The sequence below is a fragment of the Haematobia irritans genome, chromosome 5 (assembly GCF_050003625.1).
Source record: "Haematobia irritans isolate KBUSLIRL chromosome 5, ASM5000362v1, whole genome shotgun sequence".
In the NCBI taxonomy this organism is placed as follows: Eukaryota; Metazoa; Arthropoda; class Insecta; order Diptera; family Muscidae; genus Haematobia; species Haematobia irritans.
This window is the reverse complement of record NC_134401.1, coordinates 175,794,953-175,813,440: the sequence shown is the minus strand read 5'-3', so window position 1 is coordinate 175,813,440 and position 18,488 is coordinate 175,794,953. Positions and strand designations below refer to the sequence as shown.

Here is an 18,488-nt window from a genome sequence, read left to right as displayed (position 1 = left end):
AATTACGCATAGTGACGTTCAGTTACTGTAGACTCACTAATGGCGATTTCGATTGGAATAAAAGGTGCAACATTCATCAAATTGATTGCCAAATTTAAAGGACATTGTCATAGATTTAGGGTGTGGAATGTCACTGCAATTTGGGCGAAAATGCAATGAGGAAAAAAGTAATGTAACACCAAGGCAACATATTTGTTGCGAAACGAAATCGCCCTAAGGCATATGGTGAATACTGCCCGATTCTATGTTCAATGCTGTGGGTCCTCTTCTTTATAACCGAAGCCAAACGGTATTTTATATTGCGGTGAAACCACTTGGAGAATCTTTAAACACTCATAATTGTCACCTGCGGTACTGAGAGGGGATAATCCCAGGATTGAACCCATGACACTTTTGGTATGCAAGGCGGGTGTGAGCTGATCCCAATATACAAGCAGCTCAGAATTGTCACCTGCGGTACTGAGAGGGGATAATCCCAGGATTGAACCCATGACACTTTTGGTATGCAAGGCGGGTGTGAGCTGATCCCAATATACAAGCAGCCAGAATGAAGTCTAAAAGTTATAACGTAAAAATAAGCATGAAATCGGCGGATTTGAAATAAGCACTCCTGTAGGCTCGGAGAAGAAACTATGATGATATGTGTGGAATAGTTGTGGAAATACGAAGATATCATAAAACCAATCCCAGATGACGATATTGAGTGTAAACCGTTGTATTTTTCATACAAGAAGTCTTACGAACAAATTCCCAGTCCGCTGTAGAGTAAAATAATTTTGCTCATTCGTAGTGAAACGCTATAATTCAGCAAAAATTAAATAATAATTCAATAGTTTCTGTCATTTGTTATCAAACTTTTTTAATTAATCGAAATTTTAACACAGACCCCTTGAACAAAACAATCGCTAATCGGCATTTACTTAAAATACTCATGGAAGCGTGCGCACCCCTTCCCAATTTGTATGCTCTAGATATTTATTGCTTTGCTACAGATTATTTGCATTTGGAATCTGTTTCAGAATTAGAATGGAACATGTTAATAAACTTGTTTTATAATTAGCTTATCTGTATAAAAATATGATGGTCATTAAATGTTTTTCTGGCCGAGTTAAAAATACACACAAAATACTTTGGCAACATTCCTGACAAGAAAAAAAACTAAAAATTTTTATTATGCATAGAAACTCATTCATAAACTAACTTGTTATATTATCATTTTGTAAGTTTTCCATTATTTTTTTTTGCGCTAGTTCCATATAATGCCAATACCAAACCTCCGATGATGTTGTATCCCAGGAACAAGACTTATTACCACAAAATCTTGACGGTAATTTCTTTGCATATGGGAATTTACAGTAAATTCGCCGATTTTTTTCCCAAAAAAAAAAAAAAAAAAAAAAACAAAAAAATATATTTCGATTGAAAACTCTATAAGCAATCCACGCATATCGCTACATACTTTCGTGTCACTGTGTCATCATAGCATTCATTAACCATTTGCGGTTAAGTCGTTATAAAATTATAGATTTGAGTGCAAATGTGAAGTAATTTCAGTACACTCCTCATACTTGGAACGCTGACTAATTTGTGTACCTCTCTATAAAAAGAACTTTCCTTTTGGTTTGGTAAGGTGACCCTCAGATCATAGCAAGATTTTCATTTGCACTGTGGAATTCACTTGACATTATTGGTAGCCTTTGGTAGTAAACAGCTTGGCATTCTCTTATCGCCATCAGTCCGTCCGTAAATTGATAACCATATTACAGCAAGAATAAAAATCGTACAACTATTGAGTGTAGGCAGTTCCCCCGGGTGGGCCATTAACGGCCACTTAGGCCCATATGTCAGTCATGTCAGTGCGAATCAATGTCACAGCAATGCTGTGTATATTTGCGTGCTGGTGAATTGTTAGTTAAATGTTATAATTTATTAAATTATAGTTGTTGTCGCCACTTTCTCCATGTTCACGACCATACCCGGCAAAGAGAACTACAGAGTGAGTGTGAGTTGGAGACAGTTTTGGTGGAGCAAGCGTTTATTTGCAATATCTCGATAAGATTTTAGTTCCAATTGACACCCTACTATCGTTTCCGACTGGGGTTGAGGCGTTAATACCAAAACACCGACAGTTTGCATGAATCATTCGCTTGGCAATGCAGTGCCATAAACTTCCACTGCTCGTTGGGACATGGAGTAATGAATTGATCTGAATTCATATGTCAAAAGGTTAGAGAACCTGTGGGTATATGAGACAGACAGGGAAAGGGGGTCCCATTGTTACCAAAACTTGGACAAGTGCAAAAAGCTTGAGACAGGTGATATGGAAAAATGTCTCGCCAGTTGAAGGAACATTTTGAAAATTCCATAAAAAAAAGTTAGCTCATTGTTTGGAACTATGGCAAACGTTACTTTAGGCATAGACTCATGACACACACATACACATACACTTTGTTAGATGAATTAGATTCGAATCCCTATGTATCCATATACAAAAGTTATACTTGTAGAAGCATATGTGAAACAATATTAAGTGTATACTGAATTAAATATTTTAGAATACTTGTATGAGTTTTTCTTTTTCTAAATGGCCTTAGAATATTGCATACCTTTAGGAGACGATTATAAAATTCAAAATTCAAGATGTGTTGTCTACTCAATACGAATGTACATTAACTTGTGAGGAATAATACTTAAACATGAAACTTTAGTAAATGCACAGAAAAAAAATATATATTTTTGTCTTTAATCAGGCAACTACTTGATCCAGTTATTAAATCAAATCTTAGTCACAGAATTAATAGTAAAACAAACCAACCAATGACACAAAAACAAGTATATAGAGCAGAAAGTTCGGCCGGGCCGAATCCTAAATACCCACCACCATGAAACAAATATATGTTAATAGTTTACTTTGAAAATTTAAGGGGGTAAGATGACAGATATTTTCCCAAGCAGATTAGTTCAACCAGTACGCTCCCGAAGATAAATGTAAATATTTTACCTATGAAAACTAGATCAGATTCTGGATTTATAAGAAGAAAATTTTTTGTTTTAGTTTTAGAGGAATCATAAACATCTCTTGTAAGTTTGCAAGAAAATGATGAAATAACCCTTAAATCTGTAGATTTTTACCCCAATTATTTAAATGATTACCAGAAGTAAAATCTGGAAATTTTATATTCAGTTTCAAGCTGTTTTCATGATCAGTGCAACTTCTGTACCCTCAAGATCTGAAATCGGCCACACACAATATTCAGCACATCTAATTGTAGGTCTAGAATCTAGGCTAGTGCCGGTTTATAAGGGGGTTTCAAAACCTGTACCGATACACAATGTATTCGGCACACCTCTTTATGGTCCTAGAATACCTCCAGATTTTCAATTTAAGGCAACTTGGGTAAAAACTACGGATTCTATAAGCCCAAAAACCCAAATCGGGGGATCGGTTTATAAGCGAGTTATATCAAAACCTAGACCGATATAGCCCATCTTCGAACTTGGCCTGTGTGCAGACAAAAGACGATTCTGTGCCAAATTTCAGGACGATAGCTCCTTAGCTCCAAATCGGGGGATCGGTTTATATGCGAGTTATATTAAAACCTAGACCGATATAGCCCATCTTCGCACTTGGCCTGCGTGCAGACAAAAGACGATTCTGTGCCAAATTTCAGGACGATAGCTCCTTTATTGAAGACTGTAGCGTGATTACAATAGACAGACGGATAGGCTTATATCGTCTAAGAATTCCTCCCTGATCAAGGATATATATACTTTATATAGTCGGAAATCGATATTTCGATGTGTTACAAACGGAATGACAAACTTATTATACCCCCATCACCATTCTATGGTGGTGGGTATAATGAAACGATATAATTATTTTTTGTGATTGATACTTGATTTAATTAAAAACTTAGTTGAAACAATAAAATTGTTACTTTGTTACTTACATTTTTGAAATTTAATTAAAATTTTGGTATAAAAAATATTGCTAATATTTTTTATTTGTGCGACAATATCTCCTAAAAGTAGACATTGGAAAATGAAATTTTTTGTTTACAGCCCCTATATATGTTAATCATGGCAGACTCTAGGAGTGCTAATGTCAAGACGTCAGTTATCGCTCTTAATATTTGTTCTAACAAGGAGCCACCTTACACACACAGGGTCGGGGGTGAAAACTCAGTTTCGACCAAACACCAAAAACGTTTTCAACGATCGAGTAATGCTGGTGACATTTCTGAGTGCTTCAAAGCTTCTCTATGTGGTTTCCCCGAAATTTGGAACGCCGGTCGACACGGCTTTAAAAAGGATGCCCTTTTCAATGATAGAATCGTGCAGCACTTAGTGATACGAAAGAAGTTAACCACTGTCGTATCACAATGGACTGAATTGTCGAAGTGAGCCTGAAATAGGGTCTTGCCACTTGTAGGTAGTGGTAGTGGTGAGTTACGGCCAAACAGTTTTCGATAACTGATGAACCTGGAAGAAATACCATTTCTATGTGTATCCTGTTTGTAAAATTTCTCTAAAAAAAACATCTTACTTTAAGAGGCCTAAATAATAAGATTTCATATCATCGAGATGAAGCCCAAATGTGATTGACGATTATTAATTTGTAAAAGTTGGACCACATTCTCCAATCGATGTCGATCAAAGCTTTATTTGAGACTGCATTTTCTGCGCTAAGGATACAACCTTCGGCATACGATTTTAAAATTTCCTAAATTAACACTTTTAGGCGGACTTGTTTTTTGCAATACCACCTACACCTGTTAAAATCATTTTTTTTGTGATGTAATGAAATTAATCGACTTGAAAACAGCACTTTGATATACATCTAAGAATTTTGATTTCCTTAAAGAAAATATATTTTAAGTGAGCTAACGTTTTATATGCTTAAAATTGCACTCAAAAAAAGTGAACTACCTATTTCACTAAAGCCAATTTAACGTTATTTTAGTCCATGGAATTATTATGTTTGGAGAAACTTTCCTTTACTCCAATAATTTTTTGCGTACGTCAGTTAAATGAACTAAAAAACAGGAAAAAAATTATACAGGAATTAAGCATAAAGATTTACTAAATTCGTATTTCTCACAAAATAGTTCATTATTTCTTTAAATTTGTAAATTTTACTACAAATGCGTCCATCATGAACTTCATATGTCACTAAAGACATTCTTGCAATTTTGAAATCCAATTTTTTCCTTCAAGCTACAAAATTTTCTTTAACAAGTGAAAAAAATTAATTATGTCTTATAAATTTTCTTGAATCTGTCGAAAAATATTTACTTATTTTTGTGATATCGGCGTGATGTCAGCGTTTGTAGTACTGTTTAGTTAAAATTTTCAAAATGTTCTAATATTAACCAAAAGTATTCTTCCTGGTGGGTTCACTGTTTTTTCAGTGTAGGCTACATATTATTAATCAAAATTTCCAGTTTATTTTTAGGTGTTTAATTATATTAACAAATTATTTCGCGAAGAGATAGATGTCAGATTAAAAATTCAAAGCGAAATATTAGAGGTGTGCACGTGAGTAATATTTTACTTACGCTCACGCACACTCACGACAGAGAAATCTCATTCACGCACACTCACGCACGATATTTTTTGGTAGGACTCACGCTCACGCACGGTCACGAAAAGAAAGTTTGTACTCACGCACGAAAATCTTTTAAATGTCGTGACTCACGAAAAATATCTGTCTAACGAAAAATGTCGTGACTCACGAATAATTTTATGAGTAATTTACCTATAGAACCTGACTGAAAATATGAGTATGATTAAAATCGATTAACACTTAGGATGTCACTAAAATTATATATGAATTGAACTCGTAAGCATTTTATGTTCGTAAGCGGGATTATTTTCGTGAGCGTGTCTTCCGAAATTCGTTACTGCACACTCACGAAGATACTATTTTCGTGTCTCACGCACACTCACGCCGTTACCATCAGCGTGACTCACGACACGCTGATGGTAACGACGCGTGAGTCACGACAATTTCATGTCACGTGCACACCTCTAATAAATATACACCACATAATAAAGAATACTCTCTTGAGTTAAAGAAAGTTTAAATGAATGATAAATATTTTTGACTAAAATAATTGTTCTCATTATTGACATTTTTGAATGCAATCACTTAATGTCAAAGAGGTTGTTGTAATACATTGCTTTTACAAATTTATTACATTTAACGATTAATTTGCTTTATTGTAATTCTTGTGTCCTAAAGTTTAGACTATATAATCCACTTTCCCTTGCCCAAATACCCGGTTTGTTATTTAATAAAGTGTAGCATAAATTTAGGATTCCAATTTTGCTTATCTTTTTATTTAGTTGTCTAATTGGTTTCGCTCTCTATATCCCCCAAAGTAAACAAATAATTTTTTAAATGATTATATTCATGATTATTTGCAAAAATTATTAGTAAATAACCGAAGAAAAAAATACCACAACAAGACATTGAGAAACAGGACCTTAATATTGCTTAGTTTACCATATGCATTTGTATTGCCTACTTTGAGGCGCACACATATAAGTTAAATTTATCCGATTCCACTATGATTGGTGTCGTTTATCACTCACCGTTTAACGTGTCATTGATTTCTAAAAGGATTTGTTTTGCAATTCTCTATAATCCTCGTAAATTATTCTGTATAAATATAAATTAATTCATTTTTCAATTAAAACAAATTTAACGAAACAAGATCACATTCATGTGTAATAAAATAAATCATTTTTAACTGTATTCTTCTTGGCAATATTTTTGGAGGGGTGGTTTGTGTCAATCTGTTCTTAAAGAGTTCTTCGCATGGACCATTCCTCGCAATATAAACAAATGTTTAACATGGAGATCCTTGGGTACAATGGTTGACAGGAGGTAGTTCATTAATGTCCAAGGAGATAAATGTCGTATTTATATGGTGGTTAGTTAGAATTACCCAACGGACTGCATAGTGTCAGAGAGTCATTAATTAATTCAAATGTTTGACAAACGGGCACGGGACCATACGCGAATATGACACAAATATTACAAGTGACATTGGTGTCATTCACTGGCTCACTGCCTGCTATGTCGTCATCCCCACCGCCACCCAGCAAAAAAAGCCAGTGACAACAGCGTCATCACAAATGAGTGAGTTACCTCCTTCCCAATTATCAACAGCAAACGCTATCTTCCTACCTCTTGTGATTACAATCACTGGTCACTGCTGGACAACTATGTCCTTAATGGACGGCAAACAATCCTTTAACGAATTAGTTTGAGGGACTTGAATGTCACAGCCGATGAAGCAGCTGTGTGCCCTGGAATGGTTGTAGTTTTTAATTAGTCCTCGCTTGCTATCTCGTCAGTGAAAGTATTTGCGATTTTATTCCCGTTTGTCAGTCACATGAAGACAAAAACGAAAAAAAAATGATTAGAAAAATGGACTGGCGAGCAAAAAGGTTTTTCTTGTTCTTTGAACCTTCCATGAGGAGAGTGCGGCAAGTATGGCCTAAGGCTACTCTGCCATCTATTCCTGGTGGTGGACAACCTACATAGTGAGTAAACTCAGCGACATACAAGTAAATACTCACTCACCGCCTATTTGGAGCACCTCCCTGGACCCCAGGCTGTATTTCTGTCTGTCTGTTCGGCAATGATGATGACGATGGGTGGTGGGGAGCTGGTGGTGCGCAAAAACTATTGGAGGTTTCAATTGCACCAATTTCCTTCCTTTTGGTTTCCGTGTTGGTACTTGGGTGTTTCCCTCTATGGCTAACAATACCGTTGTGGGCCAGCCCACTGACAACTACTCCTGCTCCTACACCCAGGGTGTTGTACTCGTTTGTTTGTGGTTTTGTTTCTTTCCTTTTTTGCTTGCTCCAATGGAGAAAGATACGTCAGTTGCTGGTAAATGCCACAAATGCTGATATTTCCTATTAGCTGGTGTATGAGCTGTAAGTTTCCTTGGTGTGCCGTCTGCAGAGGCTCTGTTCTTGACTCCTTGGTTTCTTGGTAATTATTTATGTCTTATACCCACACACACACACTCACACATACACATAGACAAAGCACATATATTAGCTGGTACATGCAAATAAATTATATATCCATTGATATGGACAAATATTTAGACGTGTATGTGTGTGCGAGTGTTTGTTTGTTTGTTTGTTTGTATAGACTCTGGAATGTTAAAGTAATAGACGAGGTGGTACTGGCGTGCTGCCTATATTCTAGGATACTTTTTTGTTTGATATTTAAGTTGTGAAAAACACGCAATAAATCGAATTTACGTCCGTTTGTGAAAAGGCGAGGTACCGCACGCTTGCAAAAGGGCTCTTTTACTGCAAAACCTGAAGAGAAGAAGCAAAGCCTTTCGCCACAACAATTCTTTCTTTGCCTTCCCATAGTTATGGCAGTTATTATGGCAGTTATGGGCCAACAATGGCCGTTGGGTATTATTAAAAAAGACTCTTTTCAAAGCACAGCGAATTATTAGTGGTACATTTTCCATTTGCCATTCCCATCTTTTGACTGATACAGTGGTGGCCAAGGGAATTGTGATTATCGCAAACCCATACCGAACGATTAGAATCGGAAATTCAAACAATTGGTCAATGTGTTGACATTTCCTGTAAGGCTTAAGGAGGCTTAAAGTAAAAATAATGGTCACATGTCTTCATCTGCGATTGGTATAAGGGTTTGGTAATTTTATGGGGAGATGTGTTTGTTTCCCTTTGGAGATTTACTTGGACAGTTTAGTGTTGTATGTTGGTTGAATAAATGCTATTTGAATTTCATATTATGTGGTTAACTACTCATGTCCTGCTCACGCATACCTTTTTTGCGCAATTTCAAGGACTTTTCCATTCATGATTTTCATGCTGCCCCGTTAGGCTACATCTTTTTTGAGGTTAATTGAAAAAGTTTATTAGCTATCCCAGCTCCAATGTAGCTGAATGAAAATCGAACTTAATCAATTCGCAACGTAGAGAAGATCTGTATTTAGTCTAAATCCTGAATTTGGATTTGTCGCCCATTAGGTAACTCCTAGAGTAAGAGCTACTATCGATATTCCAGTCAGAACGGAATCATATATTTCTTACGATGCGGTCACACTGGGCAAATACACCCAGAAAAAAGTGTCTTCGAAACTAAAGGAAAAAATGTTCATCAATTTAGTTTAGCCATTTTATTTCCACTCAGTTAATATTTTGTGTGAAATAATAAAATTTACTTGTTTCCGTAAAAAAAATCCTAAACTGAAAGCAGTTAGGAATAGTTCATAAACTAGAATAGGGCATGGAATTTTACTAATACTGTTTTCTTCGCTGGGTATAAGAATTTACTACTGAACAAGAAAATTTTATTCACTGATAACAAAGCATTCGTAAAAATAAACAAAAACCGAACTAAAACCAAGTTTCCTCAAATTTAGTAAGATTTCTTATAAAATGATAATTCTGACTTCCTTTATTATAGAAAGCTTATCATACATACAAATAACACTTGGCATAGAAAAATCTTTTAGTTCATTCGTACTAATAAGTGTTCAATCCTTTCAAAACTTAAGGAAACACACTTGTTAGAATATAAGAACATTTCCTTCATTTCTTTTATCTACCTGTAATCGATACCTGTCTTTGATGTAATCGATATGTTTGCGCGTGGGTTGTTTTTTTAGTTCGAATCGCGTTGTTATGGTATACGGAGAGATTGTTAAAAAATAATATAGTAAAATAATATTATAAAAAACAAATAAAATATATAAAATATTTGTTATTTTAAATTAGTGAGAAAAATGTTCGTTTTTGAAAATTGGTTTATAAAAAAGAAACCACCAGCAGAATAACAACCCCTTCATTCGACTTCATTTTGGAATCTTCAATTATCAGGTAATATTCAGTGACGCTACCATTTTGTGAAAAAATTGGTTTTGGATTTTTTTGTTTATATTTGTAGGTATTGAAATTGTAAAAGGTGGACAAAATTGCTTGGCAGCAAATTATTCAAAGTGAAAGGTACTACAAGAAGAAAAAAATGTGTTTTAATATTTCAAGGCCAGTAGATGCTGTTGATTCTAAATAAATATATTTAATATATTAATAAAACATGTCTTTTATTGAAGAAAAAAGTGCTTATATAAATACATAAAATTGTATTTAAGGTAAGGTAAGCAGATCTAAATTTGAAGTAAAAGGTTTACCACAAATATGTAAGATTTGTCCAAATGAATGACAAAAAGTTCAATAAAATCATTCCATATATGAATTCAATTCAGTTAAATTTTTTCATTCTGTAGTATAGTGGTACATAAATATAGGAAAATGTTAACTAATATACGGAATGCATTCTACATAATTTCTACGAAAATCACATCATTCAAACAAATAAAAATGTCTTTGGCGCTATACAAAGTTCAACGTTCTTCACAATGAGTTCATTTTAACTTAAAGAAGGGGTCACTTTTTTCTGGGTGTATTTGACAGAAATTAAAAGAGAATTTGTCGCCACAGGGAAATCAGCAAAACTTTTAAACTCATATTGATACGGTAAGAGTGTTCTACAAATACGGGATCCAGACATTTCGAAATTGCTCCTAGAAAAATTTTTGACACTCATTTTTGGCAAATATTTGCCTAGTGAATTATACACAAAAAATATTGTTGTGAGGTCAAAGATTTCATGTCTTTAATATACGAATGCAAATTTTGCTTAGCATAGAAGACGCATTTCTCTAATATAAAGTTTTTTTGCCTTGTCCAAAAGTCGATAAACTTTTCAATGAAGTCGTATTGCCCTTATAATTAAGTGTTTTGACTTAAAAATGAGTATCATAACATGAAAGACAAAATTTTTGGGCTAAGGTCAACTTGACTTTAATAATTCAGAAAAATTCTTTAAAATTAATGAAATTGTCTTTAAATTTGTTTCTTTTTGCATCTTGACTACAAAGCAAAAAATCGTTCAAATATAAGACATGTTTTTCAACACTTTATTTTAAAGACGTTTTTTACTTGAAACATAGCATAATTTCTACTGGAAGTCGAGTCTGAATTTGGAAAATAAAGTTGTCGTTAACTCGGACTTTGATAGCATATGAAAAAAAAGCTGAAAAAACGAAAAATTAAAATGTGCAAGAACACAAATCCCAAACTTAAAAGCGAATAAATCCTTACTTGGCTCGGAATCAATACCAATATTTTTAAAGTAAAGACAAAATCTTTGGAACCGGGCATGCTTTTTTTTTCAGTGTACCCTATGTGGATGTGGTAGTGGTCATGTATGCTAGGAAAAAGAGTAAGATCTCTAGGTAAATGGTTTATTCTATTTTCAAGATACATTGCGCATCGAAATCGAAGAGCTCTGGATCTATCATACGATGACTCTTCTCCTTCTAAGGCTATTGTTAAAATGTGCTTTGGCGAAATTCAATACCCAGAACATAAAGTGACAAAAATCCCCGGTCATTTATAAGCTGCGAGTAAATATCGCTGTCTTTTTTCTACATAATTATTGGGAAAAAATCATTCATTAGTGATCCATATGAGTGAATTTGTGAATGACACATTAGAGGCTACCCAAGAGCTAAGTGGGTATGGTCCCATCCATTTGGATGCAGTGTAATGAAGTCCGCTTAGCTAGAATAGCCCATTTAAATAAATGTGGCGAGGCAGAAAAAGGTAAACGAATCGATATTATCGATTTGTGTTTTATTTACGTAGTTTTTTTGCAACACTTGCTGCTGTTAACGAAAACATTGGAGGAAAAAAAAACGCCAAAGCCAACAACAAACGAAACAAAAACTAAATAAACAGACACTCTCAGCATTTTCCGACTGCCCATCAAAAATACAAAAAAAAAACTAAAACTAAAACGCCAAAGAAAAAACATTTCGATTTCAATGTGAAACAGCGTATACGTTGTCCATGCTGCCGAATTTATGGGGGGTATGGGACATAAAACCGGCTGCCCACTAACCCTCAATTGCTTACGCAGCATATTTTCGCGCGATAGCTGTTGCTATTGCTGCTGCCGCCGCTGCTGTTCCCGCTGTTGATGTTGCTGGCGGTGGTTCTGTTTTCTTCTTGTCTAGACTCGACGTGAAAATCCAAATATATTTGCGTACACATGGCCATATGAATGTCCCCATCTCTAGCTCCCCCGCATTCATTGCTATCTGCCTTCTATCTGTCTGTCTGTCTATCTCTAAATCTGTCCGTCCGTCTAGGCGTTAGTATCTGTGAAGATATTAAGACATAAGAAAATTAACAACAAAATAGCCAAAGCATGCTAATATCGTTCGCATACAAATTTGTGAAAATATTCACATAACGCACCAGAACCAGTGCCACCAGCTAGCCAAGTAGCCAGCCCTGTTTTTATGTCCGTCCGTCCGTCCGTCCTTCCTTCCGTGTGAACGGATAGACGGACGGACGGATGAATGGACAGCTGACCAGTCCACATGTCCATCCTAATCGTATTGGAGAAAGATGTTCACTGTGATTTGCTTTGACTGTTGCTTTTCACTTGGCCACTAAAGAGGATGGGTTTGTGGGGCAAACTAAGTGGTATGTCACAAGATTCAGGCCATTCTCAGAATGGGAAAATCCCTTTGGTTGGGGGTTGGGGGGCTATGGTTGGCAGCAATGGCAGTGCTAAACAAACAAACTATTGTGACTTTTCCTTTCTATTGTGAGGAATTCTCTTGCAAGCACTCACTTCTGACTGAGTCCATAGTCCACCAGTCCGCCCAGGGAAACGGGGAGTGAATTGCTGCCATTGTCATCATTGTTGCCGAGAAACTTATTACGTGGTAAATAAAACGTGAAATAGAACATTTCCTTTGGTGTTTGTTGGAGGAGGTACTGGTACTGGTGGCGATGGTGGTGGTGGTGGTGGTGATGGTAATGCCATTGGACTGTTGCATGATAGGCAAACACACATGGACAGAACATACGTAGTACATGTGTTTCCTTATTCCGTGTCTTCTTGCTTCCTTTGCTTTGGTGTCAATGTATGGGTGATGGTATTCGTGGTGCCTTGTTATTTGGAATGCATACACATGTTAACATCAACATTGTGTCCATGCGATGTGATGGTCAAGGCGTTTTGCTGCAGTGAGTGCTATGGCCAACAATTTTCATGCATAAGAAATCAAGATCGGCAAGAACATTTCACACTGTTTTCACAGAGTCAGTCTAACCCACCTAGGCGAAGAGGTGAACGCAAACTTTCCACTATGGTCAGGGAGACTAAACAAATCAAGCGGAAAAGTGTTTGGAAATTCGAATGGTGTGTGGTAGGGTACAGGAACCCATCGCCATTTCCTTGGCAATTTTATAGACTACTGAATTTTGGTTTGCTTCCTTTCCGTAACTACAATTCCATGGAGAACACTGCAAGTCACTGCAATATTGGCCACTGATAACCAAGCCTGGAAGTGCATTTCAATTCTACTCAAATTGAATAGAAACGACCCTTAAAAACAAACAAGGGCCATTCTTCTTAGCCACACTTAAAGGTATTTGCTTATATCCTGCTTCCTGCTGGCAATATTTCCGTAGTAAGCAAATCGGCTTATATGTATGTTCCGTTTCCCCACCAGGCGACGAGGGTCACGATACCAAGCAAGCCGCACTTCAAATTGTGGCACACATCCTATCGCCAACAATCTCGCCACACAAAATTTAAATTTTTAATCTCAAATAGAAACAAAACTCTTGGGGTAGTGAGTGGAAAGCATTAAGCGTTAAGAATAGAAAATTGTTTTGTTTTTCTTTTTTTCGTTTTTTTTTTTTGGTGAATGGCCAAGTGGACAATGCATCAGAGGCCAATGTTGCGGCAACAAACTTTCTTGGCAATGCATAATTAAACAACACCCAAGGTGGATGGCAACTGTAGTCTGATTGCAATCAAACTATGGTGACGGGGGAAACGTAAAAGGCATGCGGGGAAAATTGAAACAATTATTCCATGCATTTATCTTTCCATTTACATTGAAAAATGTAGCCGGATATCTGCAACTCAAACGAAGAGCAGGTAGTTAGAAATTCACATCTTATGAATTTCTAAAAGAAGTACTCTTCATAACATAATAAATGAAATAATGGCAAATAAAAAAGTTGGATAATTTTTGTCTATATTTGTGCCACTTTAGCATTTCCACAATACTCAGGAAGTCTTGTTATCTTTGCATTCTAGATTGTGGGTGGGCATTTTAGCAATTTACTAATGGGCATGATTTTAATCTTAATAAAGTGGGATTAATAAAAGAACACGGTCATAAACGATGGCTTAAGCCGATTTTAGGAGTTTTGCTTGTTTTCATTTTGCAAAACGTCGCTGTTTCGATTAGTTAGAGATTGTAAGCAGAGACAAAAATCCTCGCTATTCAACTTTTCAATATTTGGAAAAAATAAAAAATAAACCTACACGGACAAAAGCAGACTTCTCTTCATATGTTTCTGTGTAAAAATTATATGTTTGGAACTCAAATTTTTAGCAGATTATTTTTAAGTGCGCCGAGATAGTATAAAGAAAAACTAAAGATGGCGAATGAGAGAGAGAGATAACAAAAGTCATGAATACAACACAGTAAGGCTAAAAGTCCAACATTGAGGAATATGTAAAACGTAAATGTTCGTGATTGCTTGTTGACTTTTATGTTCTATTTATAAATAAATATTTGCAGTGTAAGATAACATTCAAATAAATTGTAAACATTTTTTATTTGTAATCGCCGATCGTGTTTTAGTCGAAAATCGAAAAAATCGGTCACAAAAGTGGCCATTTTCTTGACAAAATCACGAAATTACTTTTCTCCTCTCATCGAGTACTTTCGGCTGGGGTAAGTGATTTTCACAGGTACATATTCAGTCTACTTCTCATTAAAATATTCAGCCCGAGTTTTCAAAATATGTCCACATGGTCTCACCGGAGCCACCGTGGTGCAATGGTTAGCATGTCCGCCTTGCATACACAAGGTCGTGGGTTCGATTCCTACATCGACCGAACACCAAAAAGTTTTTCAGCGGTGGATTATCCCACCTCAGTAATGCTGGTGACATTTCTGAGGGTTTCAAAGCTTCTCTAAATGGTTTCACTGCAATGTGGAACCCCGTTCCGACTCGGCTATAAAAAGGAGGTCCCTTGTCACTGAGCTTAACATAGAATCGGGCAGCACTCTGTGATAAGAGAGAAGTTCACCAATGTGGTATCACAACGGACTGAATAGTCTGAGTGAACCTGATACATCGGGCTGCCACCTAACCTAACCAAACCATGGTCTCATTTCATTTCAGCTCCACTTTGGCTTTCGCTTGAGAAATGCCTGAAATATACTCGACAATATAAGAAAGTGTATTTTTCCCACCAACTGTATGCTATTTAGTGTTGAAATCCTAGAAATAAATAATCGAGCTGGGACTATTTTAAGAAAATGTCATTGGCAATAATTGTATATCCCTTTGAGTTTTTTTTTTTTTGAAAATCTCCGAGTATGCCAACAAAAGTTAATATCTTTGTGATCTCAGTTTGAATTACTTGCTGGAAAAAGTTCTGTAATGGAAAACATTTGTACTGGAACTGTTTTTCTCCACTTTCTTTAATTGGAAGCTTAACTCATTCACCTATTTTGCTTATAAACAAAAAGCAAATAAAAGTCTTTTGAGTGCCCAAAAAAAAAAACACAGCTCATCAAAAAGTTAAACATTAAACTCATTTAATGAACTTTGTTTGTGATATTTCACTGTCTACATCTCTCAGTTTTCCCAATAATGAAATGCATTTTCAAAGAAACAAAAAAAAAAAATGCTATAGTGCATTGTATTCGAAACGCGTGTAAATCGTATCTTCCCCCCTGAGAATTCACATTCTCCTATGGTGTAGGGCAAGACCATGTTGACGCAATGCTTCAAAATCCCCTTGCTCAATATTCTCTGCATGGCGCACGATTGAGCACGCTGATATGGGATATATTCACAAATTATTCAAATCACTTCAGTTGCAACTGTGTGACATTTGGGATTCAAGGTGGAATGAATACAACCACCGCCGCCCAATCGCCCAACCACTCTAATCAATTTTAGCTTAAAGGGTCATGTAGGGTTACCAAGTATAGACGTTTAATTTCGTTTACAAGGATATTTGGAATCCAAAACGCATTTCATTTATTTGTTTTTAGTTTTAATCTACGAAAATATTTATGGAAACCAATTGAAATTATTGGAGATGTTTTTAACTATTTACAAATAAATGTAAAGGTAAATGGACATGTATAAAATGTATTTTTTATATTCAGGTGATAAAGCGAATAACATGGATATGTATAGAAAAGGCAACAACTCCCAATGTCTTGAGGCTATTTTTTGCGGAGTAATGGACACCCCTAAGATCAGATTAAATGACATTGACTGAAGGAATATTCATAAGCGCAGTAAGACCTCTGGGGGGAAGGCTTAGCCCCCTCCAGAAAAAAATTAGCCCCCTAGAATGTGAAAACCTATATATGATTTTCCATTATATATTGTTACTGTAGTATAGATAGGCGGGCTATTGCCCCCCAGGTTAAAAATGTCTAGATACGGCAATGGGAATATCTCAAACAAATATTCATTAATTTTTGGGTGATCGCCTGATATGGCAACATGATTTTCTAGCTCTATGGGAATTTTGATAGCTTATGATGGAAATAAAAATTGGAATTATTTGATGAAAGTTGTCTGGGACTGACATGCATGGATTTCCCTTTACTTACTAGGTTTATTCCTTGACATAGCAATTTTTTCTCATAGCCCTCTACTTTTTAACATTTCTTCGCTCAGCAAAGGCTATCTCCAACTAAAGTATCTTTGGTCTATATCAAGACATAAAGTACAACAGAATATCCTAAAAATATTCAACAAATAGACTAATATAAAATATCACGCAATATTCCAAGATGCAAATCTGAGATTAGATTCTTAAAGCCATCATTATGTTGAGGGAATTCCGTTTAGGTAACGCCTCTAAAAGTGCCTCGAAAACACATAGAAAGTTTCTTAATTGTGACCGTGACATGATTTAGCACGGAAATGAGGAAACGACTTCATAATACCTTCGAGTCTTTGGTAAATCCAGAATTGCACGATGATTCATAATGGCAATAAAATAATTTTTCATTCACATGTATTCCAAAAAAAAAAAACGGCAGGCAGTTAAGCTAAACTTTTCCATGACACACAGCAGTGAAATTAACCTGCTGTGGATTACCATCACTCTCTTGGCTAATTAGTGGATGACGAAGCTTGGTCTTGGGTAATTTTTTCTTATGCAGCAACAAACGTTTAGACATAGACATAGTCGAAGGAGCTAATGCCACCTGTAGATGTTAGGGGAGTGATGATGTTAATGTTCCACATATGCCAGATAGACAGACAGACAAACAGCCAGTCATAAATGCCAAGACACCAAGTCGCATGTAATGCAAGTTTATGGATGAAAATCCAAAGTTTATTTAATACACGCGTATATTATTGTTATCAATGACAGAATGTGTGCCAAGTCTAATTGCTTTTGATGATGAATTTCTTGAAGTTGTTAAAAAATGCCTTAAAAATATTATCATTAGCTCAGAGAAATATTCAGCGGATCAAAAGAAATCACTGGATACCCGTTTCCAATCCAAAATGGTAAAATTGGAAGGAATTATTTTTAAATCAACTTCTATAGGGTTGGCTTGTTTTTCGAAGAGAGAAGCTGAAAGTGGGGAAAAAAGCAAACATGTAAAGATCATTTTTCGAAATTATTGAACAGTTTTGAATAACCTTTTCAGTAACCCGCACTCCATTGTTTATTCTCTATTTCCGAACGATCTTCTTGTATAATTTCCACATCATTTTCGTTAGATTTTAAATATCATCCAATTTGCGATATTTTATATTCATGCAAAATATGTGGCATACATTTTCGAATGTAATGATTGAGGTACCCAGGAAAAAAAGAGCTTTCAAAAAAGTAGTTTGGATCCCCAATCTGTGAATTTTACATGGGCTTGTCAATGAATTTTCATGGGCTTGTCATAGGACGGAATTACTCCCTTTTGGATCGTTTGCATTGCTTTAGAAGTTGTGCCCTGGAAGTTAATTTGAATGAAGAAATTTAAAAAGCGAAAAAAATTTGTTTTTTTCAACCAATTTCACTTTTTTCATCCATATGTTTTATTACAATAGGGCTGTTTTCCTTTAGCACTGGATGCAACATTTGTATGGGCTATCCAGAACATCGTTGTACTGGTGTTCTATCCAGAACAACTCATCAGTGCAAGTCGCGCCGATGTTGCCGGATTGTATTTTGATAAAGTGATTCACAATAGCAACTTATTGTGACTAATTTATCAAAAAACATGAAATTCAAAGTGGTACAGTGTCATAAATAATCGCAGCAGTAAATATTTATTACAAATTGGAGCATTTCATATATTAAAAATGCAAGATTTAACTTCTTTTCTGTG

At 35.6% G+C, this 18,488-nt stretch overlaps 1 protein-coding gene across 2 annotated transcripts in view; it reads right to left on the bottom strand.

Annotated features, from left to right (window-relative positions):
- Positions 1-18,488, bottom strand: part of KCNQ (KCNQ potassium channel) — an 82,781-nt gene that overhangs the window by 49,402 nt on the left and 14,891 nt on the right. Inside the window, exon 1 of one of the 2 annotated variants that reach the window (XM_075313322.1) lies at positions 7,595-7,824. The exons of the other annotated variant lie outside the window; for it this stretch is intronic. The gene's annotated coding sequence lies outside the window, so the exon portion shown is untranslated. Of the gene's footprint in view, positions 1-7,594; positions 7,825-18,488 lie in introns of those variants that run through there. 2 annotated transcript variants of the gene reach the window in all.